The sequence below is a fragment of the Pan paniscus genome, chromosome 5, assembly GCF_029289425.2.
Source record: "Pan paniscus chromosome 5, NHGRI_mPanPan1-v2.0_pri, whole genome shotgun sequence".
Classification (NCBI taxonomy): domain Eukaryota; kingdom Metazoa; phylum Chordata; class Mammalia; order Primates; family Hominidae; genus Pan; species Pan paniscus.
In genome coordinates, this window is record NC_073254.2 from 68,401,774 (window position 1) to 68,418,792 (window position 17,019).

At 42.2% G+C, this 17,019-nt stretch overlaps 1 long non-coding RNA gene across 1 annotated transcript in view; it reads left to right on the top strand.

Annotated features, from left to right (window-relative positions):
* The first annotated feature begins 601 nt into the window (after nucleotides 1-601).
* LOC130541594 (uncharacterized) overlaps nucleotides 602-17,019 on the top strand; it is a 68,137-nt gene continuing 51,719 nt past the window's right edge. The window contains exon 1 of the long non-coding RNA XR_008955670.2: nucleotides 602-951. This is a non-coding gene — a long non-coding RNA (uncharacterized LOC130541594). The remainder of the gene's footprint in view (nucleotides 952-17,019) is intronic.

The following is a 17,019-nucleotide window of genomic DNA, read 5'->3' on the forward strand; positions in this document are numbered from 1 at the left end:
GATTGCTCCTTTAGGGACTAATTTAATCAAAGAAGCAGAAAACAGGAAGAATAGAAAACTTGTGTGACTAAGCAAAGTTTAATTTTATTTGAAACTGGCTCCACCACCCTGGTGATAGGAACAGAAGGTCCTATGGAGTCTTCCTGTAGCAAGAAACCGGGCTTGTAACAGGGTGTAATAGAGTGACACCCCACACCTGATGCCCTGTAAATGCAGAGTCTGCAAATGCCTCTCTTTTGATGCTTTCTCAAGGTAAGTCATAAATGAAGTCTTACTGCTTTAAAAAAGTAGCTTGCCAACAGTTGCCCAGGCTCCCCATGGGACTGCGCTTCGCTGAGCACCTGAAGAAAGTATTCACTGGAAATGGGCTCTCCTGGGAGACTGTCTGGATCCCGAGTGTCTGGCGTTCATGTTCCCACACCTGGCTGCTGCTTATTGCCCTTCCTTGGCTGCAGGTGTGAGTGCTTGTTTGTTTAAACCTCGCTCAGCACTGCTTGGAAAAACAAAACAACATGGTTACTTGTCTGGGCATTGAATGTTCTTCCTGAATTTTGGTCCTGCCCATTGGCCCAGAGGCGGAATGGGTGGGGCAAGTTTCGGTGTTAGTTTGGGAAGTTTCGAGAAGAAGCTATGGGCTGGGTCTGTTAGGTTGGGGTTGCTCTTGGTTTTAATCCTTTTGGAATGTCTTGAGGGTCAGGAGCATTGCCATTGATGGCTATGAGAGTTGTCAGGCTGTGGCTCTCTTTCTCACAGAGAATGCCAGAGGCACCCGGGAAGGCATTTGCCAGGGCTCTGACAGATGTAAAGTAAGCCTTATCCATGTTGTGTTCTCACCTGGACACCTGGAAGGTGCTCAGTATAGAAAAGTCACGAGCTAGATGAGATACCAGCTTGATGTCGACTCCCTCCCCAACAATGGCTGCCTGTCTTCGTCTTGATGCCTGCCAGCAGGTAAAGGGGGTGTGCCCCTGGGACCTGGGTAGCAGCAGTCCTTGGGAAACCCAGGATTTGTCACCTGTGGTCACTTGACCCTTGGCAAATTACCTAACCTTTTCATTCCACATCTCAAGGACAGCAAATCCATGTAGCAGTTAGGTTGTTAGAAGAAATGATGTTGACAACAGATGTGAAGCTCTGATATGGTTCTTTTCCGGTATCATAGCTACTTGCTCTTTAAAGAACTGGTACAATGTTGGGGGCAGAAAAACCACATCATGCAGTGATGTTGCTCAGTCAGGCATACAGGTAGAGAAGAGCTGTCTCTACCCTTAGCTCCTTAGGTTTGTCCAGGGCTGCTCAGTGTGGCTGACCCTGTCTTGCTCACTGTCATGTAACCTGGAACCTACAACATCACTGCATGATGTGTAGACCTGCAACCTACTGTAGTATCCTCTTCTTCTTGAAGGCTGTATTGCACAGTAGTTTCCAAACTTGAGCATGCATCAGAACCCCCTGGTGGCAGTGTTAAAGCAGATTGCTGGACCCCACTCTCAGAGTCTGATTCCATAGGTCTGGGGTGGGGCCTAAGAATTTGCACCTCTAACATGTTCTGAGGTGCTGCTGCTGCTACTGGTTCAGGGAACATACTTAGAGAACCACTGCTGTAGTGTGCTGGAAGGAGCAGGAGCTTTGGAGTTAAGCAGATTTAAATCCAGCTATGGCACTTACTTAATGTTGTGACCTTGAGAGGTTTTTCTTAATTTCCCCAAGTCTTAGTGAACTCATCTGTAAAATGGGAATAATACTTTCTTCAAGACTTTCTAGAGAATTAGATGACAGAGCACATAGAAGGTTTTCAGCAATTACCACTCTTTTTGCTATCCTGAAATGCATCATATTTGCTCCATATGGGGAGGCATAAGAGCATCTGGTCTCCTTAGCCATGTGCTGACCTTTAGGCTCTTCTTGCTAATCTATACAAGCTAATAGGAGTAGAGGAAGTGCTAACAGAAGTAGAAAGCATGCTTGCCTCTGGGTGAGTCCCTAAGGGGAAGACTGAAAATGTGGATGGCCAGATGTGGCTAGAATATATTAACACTTCCTGACTTGCCTGGTGGCGTATCAGCCCACACACCATGGACTTTCAGTGAGCAGGAACCAGATCTGTGCCTGACATTCAGGTCACAAATCTTCCAACCCACAGTCTGTCCTTATACCTGGGCTTTTGGAAGAAATCTTCCAATCTTGGTATTTCAGATTGGGAAACACCAAAGCTCAGGATCTCCAACCTCATCTGTATTCTTCATGTAGCATGACAGTCATTTTAGTGTCCTTAGGAAACAAGTTGCCTTATTCAACTGTTCCAAGGTTTAATGACTGTCTCCAAATGCATTATCCCGTTGTCATACTAAGGATGATCCTGAAAATAGGTAACTGGTATGGAAATATATGGTAATATGTAGACCAATACACACATTTTAGAAACTGTCCCTTTTTTGTCATATAAAGCAATATTATATGTATCATAAAACTACTTCTCTAGAGATCTGAGTAGTAGTTCTAATCATTTATCATATTGCATAATTATGCATATCATATATGCAAAATTTTTGCATCTTTAGGGCTTATTTAATGTAGGTGGCTGCTATCTAAATGATGCCCTTCCCTGGGCCACCATTTGCTTTGGGAACATCAAACTTTTTGATAGCATTCCTATTAAAATACTCAAGTCCAGGGGCTCTTAAACTATAACCCATTGCCTGTTTTTATAAATAAAGTTTTCTTGGAACATGACTATGTCGCTTTTTAAATGTGCAGAGACCAAATGGCACTCAAAGCCAAAAATATTGATTATTTGACCCTTTATAGACAGTTTGCAGGGGTTTCTGCCTCTAGTCAATAGGTGCAACCTGCTATCTTTGCCACCAGAGGGCGTTGGATGTGTCGCCTGGTTATCACAGCCAGACACCAGTCTGGACACCCTGGCTTTCCAAATGGGCAGAACTCAGAGAGCCTGTTCCTTGTTCCCTACCAACAGCATGACCTGCCCTGCCACTTGCTCTGCCAACTCTGGGATGCTTTGCAACAAATGCCTGGGGTCACCCCCTTCTCAGGCTGCTCAGGAGCTATAGCACACCCTCAACACTCTCTTGAGTCCCAATGCTATTATGTTTGGGGACCCTACTGTTATCTTACATTTCTATTCAGTTTTCTTGAAGGATGGGCTGTATGCCTGGCTAAGCAACATCAATGAATGATGTGTAGACTCCATGACTGAAACTAGCATCCTATAGGAAGAGATGCAATATTTTAAAGATGGCCAAGGCAGCACATTTAGATACTGAATGTCAGCCTTATTTTATGGAGGAAATAAAGGCTTTCAGGAGTGAATTGCCAGCTTTTATTCCCTGCTACCCGCACCCACAGAATGCCTTTGCTGGACTCTGTCCTCTCCCAGACCTCACTTCCTCATCACAGCTTGCTCTTCCAGCCACTCTCTGATCCTTTTTCTCTTAGAGTTTGCTCCATTGATGATCCATTTTATCCCATATCTCAGCAGCTTCTATAAACATGTTTAGATATCATTCTAAATGAGCAAAAAACCTTGATCACCTAGGTCAAAAACCTAGAGCCACTGCACCCAGCCCTGATAGGCATTGTTTCTAAATCCTTGTGGCTACTTTTACTCAACTTTAATTGTCTCAAGTGTTTTCTTTACAATTTTTGAATTAGGAATAGAAAATTGAATTGGCAAATAGGAAAATTGTTTTTTGATTACTACGTGAAGACTTATTCTAAAGACCAATTTACTTTTTGCTTTACTTTTAACTTTTGAGTCCCTGAGAAATAGACTCTTAAGTCCCCTCCATCATAGTCTTCCTTACTCTTCTCTGCCAGAGTTCTTAAAACAGGTCTATTCTTGTTCTCCCTGCTTCTAAGTTTCCATGCACTACCGTGAGAAGTCTGGCTCCCATACACAGCATGGTGGAACTGCTCTAGCCAGGTCAGCAGACCTCTGTGGGGCCACATCTGATGGACACTGATTCACCTCTTACCTTTCTAGACCTGTCTGCTGCATTTGACTCTGTGGAATGCTCCCTCTTTCTAGAAATTTCTACCTCAGTGCTTTTCTAACTTTTCTGACTGCAACTCAACTTTCTTGAGGGAACCTGTTACGTAGTAGTAAACACATACATGTACATAGCTGAAACTAAAGTTTCCCAACATAGTACTTTTTCCTTAACTGTATATAAGGTACTCTGATATTTCCAATTTCATTATTTTTAGTGCTAATCAAAACCAAATAAATTAATTTCACAACTCATTAACAGGTCATGTCTTGCAGCTTGAACCCTTATGCTTTTGACACGCCTTCCTCTGTAATGAGTAAGGAAGTTTCTAGGAAGTTTCTTACCAGTTGATTAGCATCAAATTTATAGTTTAACCTGTAAGAAGCTGTGTTGGAGGAAACCCATTAGCTTGGATGAGAGTGGGAGGAAGGTAAAGAAAAATTAGATGTAATAGGTGTTTGTGGGTGTTGATGGGGTGAAAAAGGGCAATGACAAGAGGAAGACTGGGTTTGCAAATAGGACATGTAGGGAGGTAAAGAGGATGATTACAAAAGCAGGGGAAAGAAATTTGCCTATTTGACAGGCCTATTGTGAAAATTAACTTTCAAAGTGGAAATATTATTTCATAGTGTCTATTGTACTTTTGGAAGAAAGATTATATTATTATGAAATAAGAATCACATATGCTTTTTCTCTGCCCAATTAAAGATTGATGGAAAAACTTCACCCAAACTGGAGCATTTTCAGTAGAGATCTCCATTTTCTTTGCCACTTGACAATGTATTCAGACTAGATTTCTCCACTGCACTTATGCATCACATCTAGTTAATCACTGGAGACCTCTGCGTGCTTCTTAGGCTGACAGAATTTCAAGCAGAACAGAATCAACCTAAGAAACTGGATTTTCCAGTACTACAGCTGAGATAAACTTGCCTGTTAACTTCTTAGACTCAGCACAGATCCCTCTTCTGAGGATTGAACACATGTAAGGCATTGTTTCCTTTTTTTTTTTTTTTTTTTTTTTGAGACGGGGTCTCTGTCACCCAGATTGTAGTGCAATGCTGCAATCATAGTTCACTGCAGTGAACTTGCCCAGCTAATTAAAAAAAAAAAAAATTAGAGATGGCGTCTCACTATGTTGCCCAGTCTGGTCTTGAACTCCAGGCCTGAAGTGATCCTTCTGTTTCAGTCTCCTGAGTAGCTGGAGTTGTAGGCTAGAGCCACTGCATCTGGCCCTGATAGGCATTGTTTCTGAATCCTTGTGGCTACTTATTACCTGACTTTAATTGTCTCAAGTATTTTCTTTATAATCTTCGAATGAAAAACAGAAATTGTTTTTTGATCACTACCTGAAGACTTATTCTAAAAACCAATTTACTTTTTGCTTTACTGTTTTTGTAACTTGAGTCCCTGGGAAATAGACTCTGAGATGCCCATTTGGATGCAGGAAGTTTACTGAGGAGTGCACTCGACAACACTGGTAAGGAGTGAGGAAAGCAAAACTGGGCAGTGGGAAAAGTGGAACTGCAATGCAATTGCAACTGAGGCTTTGAATGGTCAATAGGAGCTGGGGATCCCGGGTGAGGCAAGAAAGCAGGCCTTTGTACCCCACAACCAGTAATTAGATGTAGGCCACCACTGGAAATGAGGTACAAACTTGGGCAAGGCAGTTTCCTTTGGTAGAGGGCAGTTCCTGTGGAGGGATTCATGGGTGAGCAATGAGCAGCCAACTCACTCAACAGCTGGGGCAATGAGCACCTTAGTTCTGAAAGGGGGATCTCAGCTGCACACTACAATGTGCACTACAGATGTGTTAGTCACTCCAGTCATCTTCAATCTGGTTATTTCCTGAGCATGTATTACATTTCAAATAATTTTTCTTCTAAGACTTGGTTTTTCAAAAAAACTCACTTTTTGGGCCTGGCGCAGTGGCTCAGGCCTGTAATCCCAGCACTTTGGGAGGCCGAGGTGGGCAGATCACGAGGTCAAGAGATCCAGACCATCCTGGCCAACGTGGTGAAACCCCGTCTCTACTAAAAGTACAAAAATTAGCTGGGCGTGGTGGCGGGCACCTGTAATCCCAGCTACTCAGGAGGCTGAGGCAGGAGAATCACCTGAACCCGGGAGGTGGAGGTTGCGGTGAGCCAAGATCATACCACTGCACTTTAGCATGGCCATAGAGCAAGACTCCGTCTCAAAAACAAAAACAAAAACAAAAAAAAACTCACTTTTTAAACTTTTAAGTCCAAGTTGTGCAGGTACATGTGCAGGTTTGTGAATAGATTAACTTGTGTCAAAGGATTTTGTTAAGATTTTATGATGAAGACACGAAAAACCATTCAAACAAAAGCAAAAATTGACAAAGGGGATCTACTTAAACTAAAGAGCTTCTGCACAACAAAGAAACTATCAGAGTAAACAGACAACCTAGAGAATGGGAGAAAATCTTTGCCAGTATGCATCTGACAAAGGTCTAATATCCAGCATCTATAAGAAACTTAAACACATTTATAAGATAAAAACAACCCCATTAAATAGTGGGCAAAGGACATGAACAAGACACTACTTAAAAGAAGACATATATACAGCCAACAAGCATATGGAAAAAAAGCTCAACATCACTAATCATTAGAAATATGCAAATAAAAACCACAATGGGATACCATTTCACATCAGTCAGAATGGCTATTACTAAAAAGTCAAAAAGTAATTGGTGCTGGTGAGGTTGCAGAGAAAAGGAAAGACATGCTGTTGGTGGGAGTGTAAATTAGTTCAACAATTGTAAAAACCTCACTTTCTATTAGTATGTATTGTTCATGACAAGAGATTAGAAATCATTAATTTATGAAACTAAACCATCTCCAGATGCCCTGAATTATCCTGTGTGCGGAAGTACATAGTTTATATTTTCCCCATTTTTCTTGTTACATTGTTTCATTTCTAATCCAGTGAAGGCCTTTGCCTTTGCAGGACCAAACCCTTGATGATACATTTTGTTATTAATAGCGTTAAAATCACAGGGCTGGAAAAGTAGGATTATTTTACTTTTTTTCAGAGAATATTTTTAGAAATTAATCTTACAAGATGGCATACAGTTGACTGACCCCATATTTCCTTAATTTCCTACATTCTCTGCTTTCCCATCATCATTGAATTAAAAAATATATAGTGTGTGCATTCAACATTTTGCTTGAGATATGCCAGGAGAATGGAGAAATAATCCTTTTCATCCTGCTGAAAAGTCCTGAAATCAAGACCTCCTTGATTTTTATCAAATATATGTAGTTACAGTATATGTCAAATAATGTCATATGAAATTAAGTTTTGCTTTATGTACTAAAAAGGAAATAATTCTAATCACCCCTTTGCTTTCTCCCCATCAAAAAAGCTAGCTAGTTGATTGAATACATTCATGCTATTTTCATTTCATGGTGAAAGTTATCTTGTAAACAGAAATAGCTGCTCTCCTAAGCACAATCATGTGAACCACAGTGTCGTTCACAAGCATCAGTTCTTCTGCAGGGAATTCTGCTGACCACTGTCCCTATTAACCAGATTAAAATCTTTTTTATATCCTATGACAATACATTATACAAACAGTGACTGCATTTTGGTGCCTATGCTAGAAAACGTTTCCTCAAATCAAAATTGGAAGTGAAAGCTGAGATAAGATGTTGTGAAGAAGGCCATTAGTGGCCATTATAATCAAAGAGAAAATTCTCTGCAAAATATTAGAGCTAATACTTAGAAAATAAAAGGCAGCAATAAAACAGGGACACTCTAAATTAACGAAAAATTTATATAGCCAGAGAAGATTGTAACCACATTGTGATATCAACCCCATCCTAATGATGCTCCAAGTTCACAATGAATGTTTATATATTGTGCTCTGGGAAAGCATTTCCCCGAATTTAAATTTGTTTCTATTTGAAAAATTAAACTTGTCTTATATGAGCTTTGAAGCATATGAATTTTTATTTTAAGATCTCACTTTTTTGTTTTGATGCTTTAAGTTTTTGTTACTGTTTTGTTTTTAATGTTTTACTGTGCTAATTCCATGATGTATGAATCATTTTAGCTCATTTCTAAGAGAAGAAGCATTAGTAGATCAAGAAAGGGCTGTAGAACCAAGGAAGAAGGATGGGGAGAACAGGAGGAGAAGTGAAGGAAAGGACAGAGAAACTTGGAGAATAATAAACAGCAGAAGACATCCTGGAGACCAAGACGACAAATGGTGTTAAGAAAAGAGAAACTGTCTACCAGATGAGGCAGTCTGGCTGGTGGAAAGAGTTCTGACCTCAGTTCAAATTGGGGCTTAGTTTCTCATTATGCAGCAGAAGTTTGTCAGCTAACTGATATTTACAGAGTTCCTGTTATGTGCTGGCATTGTGGTGATAATGGTGAGACCTCGAGTGTCCTTGACAAGTTACTTGAAAGATTGGAACTTCTTTTCCACCATGGATATGATAGGTTCTTAGAAGAGTAGGAATGACAAACGTATGTTATATAACACACTTAATTATTAATGGCATTTCTAATTTTATTAAGGTTTTCAGTTGACTAACTTTGGCATGCTATTTGTATCTTAAGTTCAGGGATCTCACCTTTCCTCTATCCATTCCCAATTGATTATCGAATGGTCTTTAACAGGTAAAGAAAAACTGTTTTTATTTTTCTTCCAGTGTGTTTAGGGTGTGCATTTCCTGGCCCTACTGCTTCCTTTTCCTGTTGAATGAACAGATACCTCAAATATAATCTGCCCCCTAAAAGTCAAATTTTCTGCACATCCCATGTCCCAAATCTACTTCTTTTTTCTGAGTGCGTTTTCTGTGCAGTTAATAGCACTGCCATACACAGAGTTACCCCAGCCTGAAACCAGGGTCACCACCATCCCTGCCTATCCATCCTACTACATTTACCTCCTCCACTCTCATCCCTGCCTCTACATCTCCATCACCACATCTTGGTTCCTGCCCTTATCACCTCTCAGTCAAGACCATACTCAGATATGTGGCCACCACAGGCAGATGAGATGTTTGGGGACCCTACTAACTGTTATTTTACATTTATTTTCACTTGTTTTAGATGATGGGGTTGTGTGGGAGAGGAGTGGGGAAGAAGAGCTGTTGACATGCATGGTTTCTGTAAGATCTGGAGCCATTGCATGCTGCTCCACCTTTCCATACCCCACTTAGCACAACAAAATCCAGCAAAATCCAAAAACTCAGACCACCCCCATACATACCTAAGAAGGCAGTTCATGGTTCAAGCATGGCCTTCAGGGATCTCACTACACAGCCGCTCTCGAAATGCTTCTTCCAACTTCACTTAATTCTTTCATTGGGAAGAGCTTAAGTAAATATTTTGTTTTTTCCATCTTATAAAACTTCTAGTGGATGTGTTAACACCTGGAGCAAACTACTAACCTGCCCACTAGTATACATTCTCCTTTTTTATTCTTCTGCCATGTTTTTAAAAATCAGAGACACCATTACTGTGAGATGCACCATGTTTTATTTTACCAGTAAGAAAGAAAACAAAAAACCCAAACAAAGGTGGTTCATCAAAGGCTGCACCTCATTGAAGGGGAAACAAGAAGTATGCCTGCCATCCACCAAAAGAAAAAAAAAAAGGCAAGAAAATAACATGTCTTACACGGGTGGAGATAGGAAAAAGGAAAATTTCCCTTGAGAACTTAAACCAAGAGCTGTTAGTCATTTAGATTTGTGGTCTGAATTCATACTAACTGTGGTTTTAAAAAAAACCCCAGAGAACTTTTTTGCTAATTTATTTGAGTACTTTTATTATTTACCAATGAATTCACTTACCTATCCACAAAGATATTCATTTTAAAATCACCATCAAGAACAAGGTATCTTGAGTTACTATATCGATTTCAACATGCAGGACACTTTTATACATCATTCATGGTTGATTGTAAGAAAAAGTACTGGTTAAAAAAATGAGGGTAATTATTTCCATTTCTTAGAGATGTTGAAAGATAAAATTTATACCATTTGATTCAGTCTTGATTTTCAGACTGAATTTTAAGACTTGATTTATACCATTTGATTTTAAGTCTTGATTATGAATGCATGGGCTATATAAATAAATTCTCATGGCAATTTCACCTGTTTTCCAAATCATCATACACAGATAACACAAAACAGAATGTACTACCAAGAACCCTGATCCAATTCTTCTTTCTTTTAACTTTTGAAAATATTTTAATTTACTTTCATTTGTTAAAAGTATTTTAGCTAAATATCTAATTCTAGATTTAACACCATGCTCCCTCAATAGAACTTTTTTGACTAACAATTATGTCAGTTTAGATTTACATTTAATCTGCAAGTTATTTTAAATGGTTTCAAGTAAAATGTACACACAGATATTAGTTTGGTTACACTTAATCTTTACCGCCTTTATTGAGGTATGATTGACAAATAAAAATTATTTATATTTAAGGTACATAACCTTACATATATGTTTTGATGTATTTATACACTGTGAAATTATTACCGCAATGAAGCTAATTAAACTGTTGCCCAAACCACCTGCTGCTCATCAATTACCTCATTGAGTTACTCTTTTTCTTTTGGTGTGGTGGTGACATGATGTGGCTGTGTCCCCACCCAAATCCCATCTTGAATTGTAACTCCTACAATTCCCACATGTCATGGGAGGAACCCCGTGGTTGGGGGTTGAATTACAGGGGCAGGTCTTTCCTGGGCTATTCTCATGATAGTGAATGAGTCTCACGAGATCTGATGGTTTTGAAAATGGGAGTTTCTCTGCACAAGCTCTCTCTTTGTCTGCTGATGTGACTTGCTCCTCCTTGCCTTCCGCCATGATTGTGAGGTTTTCCTAGCCAGGTGGAACTGTGAGTTCTCAATTAAACCTCTTTCCTTTGTAAATTGCCCAGTCTCAGGTATGTCTTTATTAGCAGTGTGAAAATGGACAGGTGGGTTTATTTGAGATCTATTTTATTAACAAAGTGTAAGTATACATGACATAATTCACTAGAGTCATTATGCTATACATTGAGCCTCCAGTTCTTACATATCTTTTAACAGCAGGTTTGTACCATTTGATTAGTAATCCCAATTTCCCCAGCCCATGGGGGTGTCACCGTTCTACTTTCTGTAATTATGAGTTCTATCTACTCTTTTGCAGATTCCACATAAAAGTGAGTTCATGCAATTTTGTATTTCTATGACTACTTTATTTTACTTAGTGTAATTTCCTCAAGATTTATCCATGTTTGCAAATGGCAGATTTTTTTTCTTTTTTAAGGCTGAGTAATATTTCATTAGCTAGAAAGATAGGTAGATAGATATAGATATACACACCTCACTTTTTAAATTCATTCATCTCTTAATTGACAGCTAGGTTGTTTTCATATCTTGTCTATTGTGAATAATGCTGTGATGAACATGGGAGTGCAGACATCTCCTCGAGATAGTAATTCTATGTCCTTTAGGTATTGCTATGATTTGAATGTTTGTCCCCTTCAAAACTCAGCTGAAATTTATTTGGTTGCTCTTGTGGCAATGCTAGGAGGGGAGAGCTTTGGGAAGTGACAGGACCGTGAGAGCTCTGTCCTCATGGGCGGGTTTAATGCCATTATAAAAGGGCTAGTTTTTCCCCTGTTCCTTTAGTTTTTTTGTCAGGCAGAGAATTTAATTTAAAGTAGTCTCATGTTGGGAATGTGCCTAGATTACTGGAAGAAACAGATGCAAATCAACTCTGGAAAAACGCAACTTCAGTCCGAGCTGAGAGTGATTTTAAAATGAATGCTGGTTTCAGAGATGTCAAAATGTGAGTATGTATGTCTTAGAGTAGATAGTGGCGGTGACGTTTCAGCTGGACCTATGGCCAAGTCACTAGAGTCTGCATTTCCCAGTCTTCTCTGCAGCTGCCTAGGGCTGGGTGACTTACTAGGCTGAGAGCAACCTGGGGTTCCCTGGCTGGGAATGGTGACCATTGCGGTAACCTCCCTGGACCCAGGGTGGAAGGTCCGGGTTGGAGATAATTGAGCTCACCACCCCAGCCTGGATTCCTGGATGACATGAAACTCAGAGACAACTATTTGTCCCAGACCAGGGGTTTACTGGAGAGCTGAGGGTCAGACAGCAAATATTTTAGGCCTTTCTCACCATAAGGTCACGGTCATACTACTCAAGTATCTATGTAGAAGGAAAGCAGGTATAGCCAACAGGGAAATGAGTGGGCATGGTTGGGTTTCTATGAAACTTTATTTGTAAAACAGGCAGCAGTTTTGATTTGGCCCCCAGGCTGTCATTGGTGTCCCCTGCCCTAGCCCATCCACACATGTTTGGAGTACTATGAGACATTTAAGCTACTATATTTTGGGTTTCCTTGCTATAGCATCTTAGCCTACATCCTAATTAATGCAGACTTCATTATGGATTAATTCCCCGAGAAATTTTTTAACTGGCCCAACTTTTCATCTGCTTCTACTCTCACCTGAGCTGGCAGTGGTCTTCACTTGTTGTCCCTGCTTCTGGTCTCGAAATCCTGTGTGTCACTCTTCAACCTGCAACCAAGATGGGTCTTTCATGAAATATTCTCATTTTCTCCTCCTTAAAATGCTCTGAATGTACTCATTGCAAAGAGTAAAATATAATCTCCTAGAGAAGCAGAAGAGACCTTGATCCAACTACCGCCTGCCTATCTTTTCAGTTTATGCTACAGGCAACGTTAATCTTCAGAGAGATTTTTGCTTGTGCCACCCCTTCTTGCTGGAATGGTCTTCCCAACAAGAGCCTTTCATTGCACTTCAATTACCTATCACAACTCACTTCCAGGGTTTCCTTCTCTAACAGGCCCTTCTAGATTCCCCCCTGCTAAGAAATGAACTACCTGCAAGTAGAGGCTGTATCTTATTGGTTTTTATTCCTCTAAGATCTGTCACAGAACAACCTCTGTTCATGCCTAAATGAGTGAGCACCTCTTTCCTCTTCTGTCACTACTAGTAATTAAAATGATCTCTTTACTTAGGAAATATATAATATTTATAAAATCAGCAGAATAGGCCATTCTATTTGGAAAGGATAAAAGGAGGCCCACAGACTAAGTATACTGCACAAAGTTTATTTATCTAAGATTTGTTCATTTTCATATTTCACTTGTGAAAGGCTACCCTCCTCCTTTCAAGCATCTGTTCCTTCTCCCATCTGTACAATAAAAATCCTCTCCTATGTATTTACTCACTTTTGCCTTCATGTCTGCAATGCTCTTCTTCGAAACACTGTTGCCCAAACCACCTCCTGCTTAGAGGAAATCTCACTCTGTCATTTCTTTTCTTAAATTGTATGTCCAGTTGCTCTGCACAAAGATGCAGTCACCTTGCTCTTTACTGGGTGGAATAGGATGTTAAATGAAATGTTTGTATGAGATCCTTTTTGAAGTTAGTTGTGTGAGAGACCATCCCCTTTTGTAAGATTTGTCAAAAGTGAGTGGGTCCGAGCTGGACTGATAACTTCTAAACCTTGTTCATACACCAAAGGTGTGAGATACTGGGTGATAAGAGAGTTGGGGAGGCTGGCTGCAAGTGTGCCGTGAGTCAGCCCTTGCCTCAGCAACCCCCACCAGGGAGGAGGAGTGAGGGGTGCCTGTCCCATCGTCAAGCCCTGCAGAAGCTTCAACAGACAACCCCCAGAGAGCTAGATATGTGCCTCTTAGAGTTATAGGGTCAGCATGGCCTGAAGACTGACGCTGTCCTGAGTAAAGGTCCAGAGAGTGGCTGGGCAGAGCTGTGAAGCAGAGCGGCTTCAGGGTTGGGATGGACCAGACCTTCCAGAGGTTGTCAGGAGTTTTCCCCTGGATGACATCCAGGTGCAAATGAAAGATGCAGCATGGGGTCACTTCAAGTCCTAAGGGGGCTACTTGGAGAGGCTAATACAGCTCAACAGAGAGAAGCCGAAGATGGAACTAGATACCTAAGAACCTCAAACAACCAGCTGGGATAGAGATGCACAAGCCTGGGTCAAGAGAACTGCAGGGAAAGATCCACATTGATGCCAAAAACTTCCACAAAAGCGCCAGCAAGAGAAACAGCTCTACATCACTGCCAGGCTCAGAATGCATGAAGCCAGCTTACAATAGTGCCAATTGGGAGAACTTTCCTTCCCCCCTTGCCTCCCCTCCCTCTCTCTTCAACAACAGAGGGGCAGTCCAACACCAGGCAAGAAATCTGGCAGAAGCAGAGGAGAAATGCTGGCTGGTGAAAGGGGAGAGATGCTGACACTGCCCTTTCTGCAGGACTAGAGTCCTGCCCGGGACCAGGCCTCACTGGAGGAAGGGGAGAAGGCACAATTGTACATCCTGTGCCTGGTTGGATTCCGATAAAGTCCCATAGTTTCAGATTTCTGCATTGAGGATGTTTGCATTAGCTATGAGTGACCAGAAAAATCATAAGAACAGCCTGCATTCTCACCAAGGGCCTGGGGGAAGCACAGAACATAAACATAAAACTGTTTTATGATTACATTTCCCCACATCAGGCTTGTTCAATAAGTCAACTAAATTTTTTCACTTATATTTTTAACTTGTGAAGACAGTGGCATGTTTATTATTCCCAGTAATTTTTGCCAAAATTAAAGGAAAGAAAATTGGAAGGCAAAATGATGTGCTTTTGGAACTGAGGTTGTGCTGGGAACAAAGGCATTATTTGCTAAGAGTAAAAAAATACGACGCAAGGAAATTAAGAACTGAGCCTATTTTCTTGTTAGCTACTTTCTCATGCACTTTAATAGTATTTCATAAAAGTATCTTTCATGCTTCAGACATCTCAAGATTAGGAATATGTGTTATTTTTCGCTCCTTCTCTGCAGCTTTTTGGAGAGGAAAGCAAACAGAATCACGGGGAATCTATTCAGGTAGTGAGAATCTCATGAAGTACAGAAGACACTCTGATTAAGACCAAAACCTCCTGAGGAGTTTGGCTTTAAACCCCATGTTCTCCCTGGCAAAGTGTCTTGATCTGAAATCCATGTTAAGCTAAAATGCCAAGAGGATAAAATATCTTCAGACCTAGCTTTAGCTGGGCTGCTAAAAGGAGCCAAGTGGAAGAAAACTGGCAACCTGGAATATTACAGCTGAGGTTTGCTAGTGGCTGCACAGGTATGGGAGTGATAGTGATGTCAGCGGCTAGAACATCACCTTCATTTTCCTACAAATCAATTGCAAAATGGCTTCCTTTCACCACAAGGTATATGTGGAATAAATACTCCTGTTGCTATGAAATTAAATATGGGCAAGCTTGGCTTCAGGGACTGAGGTCTTGATTTTAGAGGGCAGGCTCAGTGGGAGTGAGTCAGAAAGAAACAGCTTTGTGAAAGGGCTACTTATTTGAACTGGGAGTGGGGCCACAACCCCCACCATCCTCTGGGAATGCAATAGGAGGCCTCTGCTCTCTCTAGCATGTTGCTTCTGGAGCCTGCTAACAACGAACCTTTCTAAGGCATATGCCTTACCTCTAAACTTATGTTTATATCAAGAAATATGTGAGGGTGGCTGGGCACGGTGGCTCACGCCTGTAATCCCAACAATTTGGGAGGCGGAGGTGGGTGGATTGCCTGAGGTCAGGAGTTCGAGACCAGTCTGGCCAATATGGTGAAACCCTGCCTCTACTAAAAATACAAAAAATTAGCCAGGCATGGTGGTGTGTACCTGTAATCCCAGCTACTCCAGAGGCTGAGGCAGGGGAATTGCTTGAACCTGGGAGACGGAGGTTGCAGTGAGCCGAGATCATGCCACTGCACTCCAGCCTGGGTGACAGAGCGAGACTCCATCTCGAAAAAGAAAAAAAAAAAAAAAGAAATACGTGAGGGTACTGGGCAAGATGGCTGACTATGCAGACAGGTGGAACAGCTGCCACTGAGGGACCCAGATGACTGGCACACTCCTAACAGATCTTCAGAGGGATGGCACTGAGAGTTGACAGAGGGAAGACTCAGAAGCTGGGCTGAAAGTGGAGGAAGCTGGGAACCCTGCATGGGGTTACCATGTACCAGGACTCATTCCTGGCCTGCAATGACTCCACGGGAGTGACTGAATTGAACTGGTAAGGAGCAACCCATTCTCGCCATGGGCCTCTGGAATCCTGGCAGGAGGAATCCCCTTGACCACTACAGACACTTGCCACACAGAGTTGGCAAACAGACTGCTTAGAGAAGTGGTAGGGGCAGCACACCAGCTGATGTGGAGCCCAAAGGTTTAGTGCAGCAGCGTCTGTAGCAGAGCACGGCCAGTGACACTCATCCCCCTAGACTTGACTTGCTCCCAGAAGAGACTCTGGCCCTAGAGGAACTGTCAAACCTGAACTCTGCAGGGCAGTCTTGCCCATCAGATGGGGCCAGTCCAACCTGAGCACCCGTGGTCTGCTGGCCTCTCCCTGGGCCCCAGGTTGGCCATGCCTGCTTGCCAGGCAGCTTCAGGTGCCCTGGGGGCCTATATCCTAACTCCTGTGCTGGCAGACAGTGCCTGAGAAGCAGAGAGCTCCAGCAGGGTGGCCCCCATGGCATGCACCAGCCCGCCCACTCCCTCCCTCCACTGCAGCTTCCCCCAGGCCCATGGACAACCCCCAACATTGCTTTGCTGGGGTGTGTATGCAGTGGGGTGAGGGGGTCGCCTTTCCTGCCCTGCCAGTGTGTATGTGTGCATGTACCCTGTCCTGCCACTGTTGTGGTGGGAGTGCACTCTGCACCACCACCCCCACAGAGGAACTGCCATTGCAGTTGGAGACTGGGTGGGCACACAGCTAGCCAGCCCCACCCCCACCAGCACTCTACTGCCTCAGGCAGCACCAACACTGCCTCAGGAGTGAAACTAGGAACAGAGAACAGCAGATTCTTTCACCTCTGAGTGACCACCCCTGAATGTGGTTCACAGAGAGTGCACACATACCTGTGCCCACCAGTGCCCTGACCCCATGCCATCACTCCCAGTGCATCTGTGGGCAGCCACCAACAGGGGCCCCCGC